We start from the raw sequence: 9747 nt of genomic DNA, 5'->3' as shown, positions 1-9747 counted from the left end.
TCCTTCCCTTGACATGGAGAAGGGCATTATAAAGGCGGTGTTAACTGTTAATGTAAGTCAGTCCTTCTAAAGCCTTTATCCTCATCTACTGTTTAATTTGCTCATACTCCCTATCGTTTACTACTATTTAGTTTGCTGTTTCTACCAAAATGCATGTTCATAAGAACCATAAGTTCTAAGTTTTACTTGTAAAACCAAATTTCTTATTCATACCATGCACATTACTTAATACTCCCTATATGTATGCTTGGTTTTGTGGATCTATAATCCAGTGTGTGGTGAAGCAGCCCATGTTTGCACCTTGTCATCTCCTGTTTTATCTTACTGATGTGGCTAATGATATGAACAACATGTCATGCACATTATCCAAAATAGATACAATAATTTTCTTTGCCCTTCATCTATGCTTGTTATGTTGACATGGTAATCCAGTAGTGTGGTGAAGCTCCCCGCATTATGAACAATGCCAAATTATGCTATTGATATTTTGAACTTACTCTTTATTTTCTAATTTGAAATTGGATAGAATTGACAGAACAATTATCATCTTTGTTTATACACGTGCAAAAGTTGTCATCTCTCTGCTTTGTTTCACGGTGATATGCCTGATGGCATGCACAAGTCTGCTGAAGGCTGTGAGACAAACCCAACATATATTGTAGCAAAGAAGGCAAAACATCTTGAAGATAGCAAGACAACCCCAAAGTCTTGTCTTGATGCAGTGTTCAAGTTACTTGAGACTAACAGTCAGACAAGCTCACAGAATTCGTTGTCTGAATCAGTTCGACTTCTTCAGTCCCATGTTCTAGCAGAAAGGCATTCTACAACTCAACTTCGACTTGAAGTCCTATCTCTAAGAAAGATTGTGGAGAACACCAATGAGAACCTCATCACTAAACAGCCACACCTGGAAGCTATGACCGACATGCTAGGATGGTCTCACAGGCTTGCTTAGCAGCTTGCGCAACAGTTCCCACGCAAGGCTAACCTTTCTTGAACTGTCTTGGAAGTGGTCTCGGTTCAGTATTATTTTGTTACGCTGCAATGGTGCCCAGTTTTTGTAATCTGCTTCTTCATTGCGCTTTATGATCACTGGTGGCGAACTTCGATGCCCAGTGGATGTAATATACCTTAAACCCTTTATTGTATAGTGTAGGTTTATTCTTAGTTACTATGCCGTAATTTATTTATTGTATAGTGTAGGTTTGTTCTTAATTCCTACTAGTTACTGCCATCATTCGCTATCTGAAAAAAAAATCAGATGTAGTCGACCGGGCCGAAAAATTCGACTCTAACGGGCTAGGTTTTTAGTGGGCCACAATTGGGCCGGCCTGCGTCTTTCTTGGGCCCGAATGATTGGGGCCTTACACATTGCGTCAGGCCCAAACTTACACCGGCCTATATTTTAGTTGGGCCTTTTGTCGACCCATTGCTTAGTTTGGCCTAGGTAGCGTTGGGCCATTAACAAGCTAAATATTGTACTGGCCTGTTACGGCCAAGATGAAACCACAGGCCTTTAGCAGACCAAAATGCATGTTGGGCCTCAATTTTCACTAGTCGTTGACGGGCCTTCAGCAGGCCAAAATGTAGACCGGGCCGTTATGGGCTCAGTTAGCTCACGAGTCGTTACCAGGCCAAAACATATCTCGGGCCTTTGTTGGCCCACTGATATCATGGGCCTTTAAGAGGCCGAAAGCTTAGTACAGGCATCAACAAGTCGAATTACGCGACAGGCCTTTAACAGGCCCAAAGTCACGTTGGGCTTAACTGTTGCCACCTTTAGCACGGGCCGTTAGTGGGCCCGATGTCCCATCGGACCATATATGGCCCATGGGCAGCACAGGCCATTCCCAGGCCAAAAGTCACACCGGGCTGAAATGGGCCCATGTCTACATCAGGCCTCTAACAGGCCGAAAGTCACTGGGCTGTAGTTGGGCCTGAATATTCGGCGAACAATTAACGGGCCAGATCTGGCTTCGGGCCACAAATGGGCCCAAATATTGGGAGAACAATTAACGGGTCAGATCTGGCTTCGGGCCGTAAATGGGCCCAAATATTGGGCGAACAATTAACGGGCCAGATCTGGTTTCGGGCCGTAAATGGGCCTTTATTAAGCATGCCGTTATTGGGCTGGCCAACTATTACCTGATTAAGTTCTACGGCCTTTGACTGGGCCGGCAATTTTAACCTATATGGGCCTCTGTTGGGCCCAGCCACGTGTTGACGTGCCATAGGCATGTCTCCTCCAATGGATGGGCGACATCTGGCCCACTTATGAGCTGACAGGTGTTCCCTTCGGCCAATCAGAATTTTACACATGGAAATTTCCCATTGGTCGGGGCTGTTAACGGGTTATCGGATCCAAAATCCGACCCGATAGCTTAACGGCATTCCGTTATGGTGGATGCCACGTGTCGATCACCCTTGACGAAAGCACTTCATGGAAGTGGACACTTTCGTGATGATAATTTTGGTAATGTCATGGAACACTTCTACGACAGCACAGGCATGACTATCTTGATTCTGTCATAAATTTGTCATGGATGTACATGCATGGCAAAAAACGCGACCTACTGTGACAAACACGTATCATCACGGAAGTGTATTTTTTTTGTAGTGTTACTTTACACATAATACCTGTGAATATGACACGTGTTCCTGTTTCTATAACATACTATATCTGATCACACCATGTTCTTACATCAGACTACTGTTCTTGCATATCCTGCATTAGTCACTTATGATAAGGCACCTTTAAGTCGCCACTGTGATATTGGTTGTGTCTTGCATATGATTTCTAGCATGTACTGCTTCTAATTTGTTGAAATGCCATACAGTTTGAACTTGGCAGAGTGATATTGGTTGCATCTTTCATATGGTGTCTAGCTTACAGTGCTTCTAATTTGTTGAAATGCCTTCTGCTTAGTTACCACATCATAGGTGTGAATATGTCACGTCATCCTGTTTTTCCTACATATTCCATCCTCGCATCACGTGTTTGCCTTTCATCCGAGTAGTGTTCGTCAGTATCATGCATGAATGAGTTCTGAAGAGCGAATTTTATTCATTTTTCTTATCAGTTTGACTTCACAATGCAAAATCATTACAACTGAAGGAAATTAGTCCGGCAGTGGATGATGGTGGTCCTTCGGAGCAACTCAAACAGGGGGTCTCTACATATTCTACTCCGCCATTCTCCCAACAAGATTCGTAAGACAACACAAGGCTAGACAGTCAACGTAGCTGTGTAGATGATGAGCACATCTCCCCTACCCCACCATCACAGGTGCTTGCTCTAACTTGGCACTATTATATGTGGTTGCATGTTGCGTATGAATGTCTAGCTTGTATTGCTTCTAACTTTATTGAATTGCATCTGCTTACTTTACACATAATGCCTGTGAATATGACACGTGTTCTGTTTCTAGAACATACGTGTACATGATGAGCACATCTCCCCTACTTCACCATCACACGTGCTTGCTCTAACTTGGAACTGTTATATGTGGTTGCGTGTTCCGTATGATGTCTAGTTTGTATTGCTTCTGATTATGTTGAATTGCATCTGCGTAGCTTACAACTTATACCTGCAATGATCACTTACCCACAAGACACATTTAACTTGGGACTGTGATGTAGGTTGCATCTTGCATTGTCTTCTAGCTTGTACTGCTTCTAATTTCTTGAAATGGCACTAACGACGACACACTTTTTACCTGATAGAGTGATATTGGTTGCATGTTCATATGGTGCCTAGCTTTCATTTCTTCTAATTTTGTTGAAATGCCTTCTGGTTATTGTTTTTTCATACATATTCCATCCTCCTATCGTACGTGTGAATATGCAATGTTGTCCTTTTTGTATATATTCCATCATCCTATCCTGCGCTTGCCTTACATCAAAGTAGTGTTCATCTGTATCATGCATCAACCAGTTATGCAGAGCTAATTTTATTCATCTTCTTGTGGTTTTGACTTCATAAGGCAATATCAGAAAATAGGAAGGAAAAGAGTAAGTTAGGGGATGTTGGTGGTCCTCCGCACCGACGCAAATAGAGACTCTCAAGATTTGCCACTGCTACTGCTAATCAAGTTGAAGTCCCAAGTCTACATGATGAGTTCATCTCCTGTACTCCACCATCACAGGTGCTTACTCTAAGTTGACAGTGTGATAATTGGTTTCATGTTTCATATGTTGTCTAGCATGTATTTCTTCTATTTTAATTAAATTGCACCGGCTAAGTTTATACGTTATACATGTGCATATGACATGGCTTTCTGTGTCTAGAATACACTGCATCTATCATACCATGTTCTTACATCAAAGTACTGTTGTTGTGTATCCCGCATCAGTCACTCATGATTGGACGCTTTTAACATGGTAGTTTGATAGTGGCTGCATCTTGCATTGATTTCTACATTGTACTCTAATTTTTTGAATTGCCACTTATGACAAGACACTTTTAACTTGGCAGAGTAATATTGGTTGCATCTTTATATGGTGTCTAGCTTGCATCACTTCTATTTTCTTGAAGATCCTTCTGCTTAGTTTACACATCGTAGCTGTGAATATGTCATGCAGTCATGTTTTTCTTACATATTCCATCCTCATACGATTGTCTTACATCAAAGTATTGCTTGTCTGTATCATGCATCAATGAGTTCTGAAGAGCGATTTTATTCTTTTGTGTTGTGGGTACGGCTTGACATGGCAAAGTCAAAAAAGAGCAAGGAAAAGAATATAGTAGGGAATGGTGTTATTCGTCAGTGAAACGGAAAAGGACCTGCCCTCGAGATTCTGCTGGTACTTATAGTGCAGTAGAAGGTCCAAGTCCACCCGCTAAATCTACAAGCACAGTATCACCTGCTCCACCAGCTGCAGCATCCGCTTCAACTGTATCAGCATTTCAACGAGTTACTCGTTTGTTTGCTCCGGAACTGGCCAGTTCCCAAGCTGCCTTCACACCTAACACTACTTCCGAAGTACTGCTAACACAACATGACTTGGCAAGATCAGATGAACCTCATGAGCATCAACACCAAGACGGTACCTTACCGAGTCAAGTTGCAGTTGCATGCTCCTTTATATGTACTCTCACAATTTGATGTACACTAACACTTTCCATATTCGTTGTTGAACTAGCACCACGGCGCAAGCGGAAACAGACATCAGGGATAATGCTTGACAAATTAACAAAATCTAAAGGAGGGAGAATGGAGATCCATTTTGAGGTAGGTTTAAAAAGGCCATGTGATGCTACAGAGTCAGCCAAGTTAGTATCAGAGGCACATGTTGCCGTTAGGTGTCATGCACGTATCCTCCCAATGTGGATCCAGTACAGGAATGAGAAAGACAATACCTAGTTTAACACTTTCCTTGACTATTTATCCGTAAGTATTGTTATTTATCGCAATTAGTAATATTGTCTTGCTCTGTCCCATACTTTCTAGCTTTCTCCTAATAAGACTCACATTCTTTTTTCAACAGATGAGGTTCAAGTTGGATCCGAAAGATGATGCAACTAAACAAGCGTGCACTCAAGTTTTTCAGTCTGCTCTATGACAGTATCGGTACCACCTTAGAAAATCTCACTTCGAAGGCAAGGCTAACAATGAAGTCGCCCAAACATCTCCAGTGGAATATATTACAGATGAAGACTGGACAACCCTTGTTAAACACTGGTCTGACCAAAGTATCAGGTAGGCTATATGTATTTGATCAGACCACATATTGAACTTGTATTTATGTATGTGCCTTACAAGTGTATCTTTTTCTAGGCTAACTGTTTAAAGAATAAGACCAACCGTTCTAAAGTGAAATTCCAACAGACAATAGGATCTCGTAGCTATATTGCACACTGCAAGGCTCTTGTAAATAGCTGTTACTTCCTTCTTTTTTCCATGCCATATTATCGTATCTATATTGACTTGTTCCAAATACAGAGGAAAGCCCGTGCGAACCAAAAAGAACCTGAACCGAATGCAGTGCAAATCTTCAAGGATTGCCACACCAGCAAGATGAAGGGCATGAGCACACCAGTTCAAGCCGCTTTTGTAAGTCCTTACTCCCCCTGCCTTTGAACTGATTGGTATTGTGATGTGTTCATTTAACTGCTTGGTTTGCAGCCAATGTCAGTTACTCTGTTCACTTTTATACACAGTTGTCCTAACGTATCATTTCACCTTACATGGTTTAAAAGAGATGAAGGATATTCTTTTGGTCTTGATTTATAATCTAGTTGTGATGTTCACGTGCGGACACATTGATAAAATAGCCTGATTGTTTTATATCTATTTGCCCATGATATGAATGATGTCATACTATGTTCATCCTACTTTAAACCATGTCTCTTTATCCTTATATGTCAACGAATGTGAGGAAATAGACAATACAGTAGGCATGCTACATGGACATATGTTCCGAAAGTGATTTTATTATGTAGTTGGCACTACAATACATGTTAATGTATTACAGTAGTTCACCAAAATAAGTTATGTATAAACGTGTAACCTACTTTGTTTGTTTTTATCTCATTAGTAACTTATCTGATACACTAATCTACAAGTTCAAACTTTCAGCAAGCTATGGAATAGATAACTGAACAACCACAACCACCTGAAGGTGGCGAGGCTACCATAGGCACAATGTCACCTCTTGCTGCAGTGCATCAGTATCTCTCCACTAACAATGCAAAAAGCACCTTCCTGCGTAATTCCGGGTTGGTTGTCAAGGTAACCTCGTCCAAATCGCCTACTGAAAAAAATCTTCTGGCTAGACAGAGTGATATATCTGTGCTACAGACAGTCCAATCCCTGATGGACGTTGTTTCAGAAACAAGAATAGTGGATGAGAAATGTCGTCAAGATATGAATGATTTTGAAACTAGACTATAGACTTTCACTTCGTTGTTCAAGAACAATGGCGGAAAAAGGTGAAGATCGTGCTGCTCCATCAGATTCTACAACCTGAAACATTAGCACTCAGGTCAAATGATTTGTACTTCTATACATCTGATGGTGCTTTTATCTGCAAGGACTGTAAACTTTATGCCAACAAGCCTTTTGTTGTATGGTTGGAATTTATTTTGTTGTGATACATCATTTATGATGCTGCCAAAGGCTGCAGTAATTACGACGCTATTTTTGTACAGTGTAGGTTTATCTTAGTAATGTATTCGGCCGAAAGCTTCATAGGAGCCCAACATGCCAACATTCGTCGGGCCCATTCCAATTGGGCTAAAAATGATTATGGGTCAAAATTTGCATGTAGCCAACTAAAAATATCTGGGCCTAAATCAGCATAAGCTTTCATATTTTTCTGGTAGGCCTGTGCCCATAGTGGGCCTTTAACAGGCCTAAACATAATTTGGGCCCTTAGTAACAATAGGCCGTTTACATGTGTAAATATCTCGAGCCCATAAAAAAGATGGGCCTTTAATAGGCCGAAAGTGAGATTGGGCCCTGATTATGCCAAATAACCCACTGGTCTTAGCAGGCCAAAATGGTGGCCCATTTACAATGCGGATCGTTCACATGCCAAAATTCGGACGGGCCGTAAATGTGCCGACATACTACATGGGCCTTTAACAGGCCGGAAGTTCGGTCGGGCTTGATTAGTGTCATTTTTATATGGGCCGTTAATAGGCCCGATGTGACGTTGGGCCACATACGGCCCATGGATTTCGTCCGACGTTAATAGGCTGAAAATCACAACAGGCTGAAAGTGGCCCAAATCTATAGTGGGCCTCTAACAGGCCGAATGTCAGACATGGCCGAATATGACCCAAATCCTTCAGGGTCATTTATGGGCCGAAAGTTTCAATGGCCTGTAAATGGGCCCAAATGAAGCGGGACCTTTAACATGTCGGAAATAGACCGGGCCGTAATTCGGCCCAAATACTTAGCGGACTGTTAACAGGCCAGAAGTGACCATGGGCCACGATGATGACAAGTTTAGGACGGGCCGTTGACGGGCCGATTTGACACTAGTCGTGCGAGCCTTAACTGAGAATGTTGGGCCTTTAGCTGGGCTGGCCCATTATGGTCTGCAAAATCTTGTGGGCCTTTAGCTGGGCCGGCCCATTATGGTCTGCTAAATCTTGTGGTCCTTTAGTTGGGCCAACCCATTTAAACTTTTTGGGCCACTTTTGGGCCAGTCCATGTGTCAACATATCATAGTCACATCTCGACCACTGGATGAGTGACACTTGTGCCCACGCGGAGCTGACACGTGGTTCTGTTGGCCAATGAGAATTTTACACATGGAAAATGGGCATTGGTCGTGGCTGTTAGCGTGTTATCGGATCCAAAACCGGACCCGGTAGCTTAATGGCGAGCCATTATGGTGGATGCCACGTGTCGGTCACCCTTGACGAAAGCACTTCCATGACTCAACATTTATCATCATGGAAGTGGACACTTCCGTGATGATAATTTTGGTAATGTCATGGAACACTTCTACGACAACACAAGTATGACTATCTTGATTCTGTCATAAAATCGTCATGGATGTACATGCATGACAGAAAACGAGACCTACTATGACAAACACGTATCATCACAGAAGTGTATTTTTTGTAGTGTTTGTAATGGAGGTTGCTAGGTCTGCTCACTGGCCGTGTACGCAATGTGTAGGTGTGCAATGGGCGATGGGGCTAGACCCCTGCACGCTTAGGATTTAGACCGACGTGCTGACCTCTCTGTTGTGTTTAGGTAGGGCTGTGACGTGTTGATATCCCGAGTCCAGGTATGACCCACGAAAGTGTGTCCGGCCAGAGGGATCGAGCGTGTTAGGAAAGTTGTTGCACCCTTGCAGGGAAGTTTATCTATTCGAATAGTCGTGTCCCTCGATAAAAGGATGACCTGGAGTTGTACCTCGACCATAAGACAACTAGAACCGGATACTTCATAAAACACACCCAGACAAGTTCTAGAGACAACCCGGTGATCGCTTTCCCACAGGGCGACGAGGGGAGGATCCCCGGGTAGGATTATGCTATGCGATGATACTTGGTGGACTTACCATCTACTCTCTTCTACATGCTGCAAGATGGAGGCTGCCAGAAGCATAGTCTTCGATAGGACTAGCTATCCCCCTCTTATTCTAGCATTCTGCAGTTCAGTCCAACGATATTCCCCCTTTACACGGATACCCAGGCATATGTAGTGTAAATCCTTGCTTGTGAGTACTTTGGATGAGTACTCATGGTTGCTTTGCTCCCTCTTTTCCCCCCTTTCCCTCTTCTTCTCGGATGTCACAACCAGATGATAGAGCCCAGGAGCCAAATGCCATTGTCGACGACGACCCCTACTACACTGAGGGTGCCTACTACTATGTTTAGGCCGCCAACGACCAGGAGTAGTTTAGGAGGATCCCAGGCAGGAGGCCTGTGCCTCTTTCGGGTTGTATCCAGTTTATGCTAGCCATCTTATGGCACCTTGTTTAACTTTATGTCTGTAGTCAGATATTGTTGCTTCCGCTGACTCGTTAATGTTCGAGCACTTGTATTCGAGCCCTCGAGGCCCCTGGCTTGTAATATGATGCTTTATGACATTTTTTTTACTTTTAGAGTTGTGTTGTGATATCTTCCCGTGAGTCCCTGATCTTGATCGTGCATGTTTAGGTGCATGATTAATGTACGATTGAATCGGGGGCGTCACACCGACTACTGTCACTCCAGGGTTGCCGGATCATAACACGTAGTAGGTGACTATAACTTGCAAGATCGGATCTAGAACATAGATATAA

Source organism: Triticum aestivum, chromosome 4B (assembly GCF_018294505.1).
Source record: "Triticum aestivum cultivar Chinese Spring chromosome 4B, IWGSC CS RefSeq v2.1, whole genome shotgun sequence".
Classification (NCBI taxonomy): domain Eukaryota; kingdom Viridiplantae; phylum Streptophyta; class Magnoliopsida; order Poales; family Poaceae; genus Triticum; species Triticum aestivum.
This window is presented reverse-complemented; position numbering follows the sequence as displayed.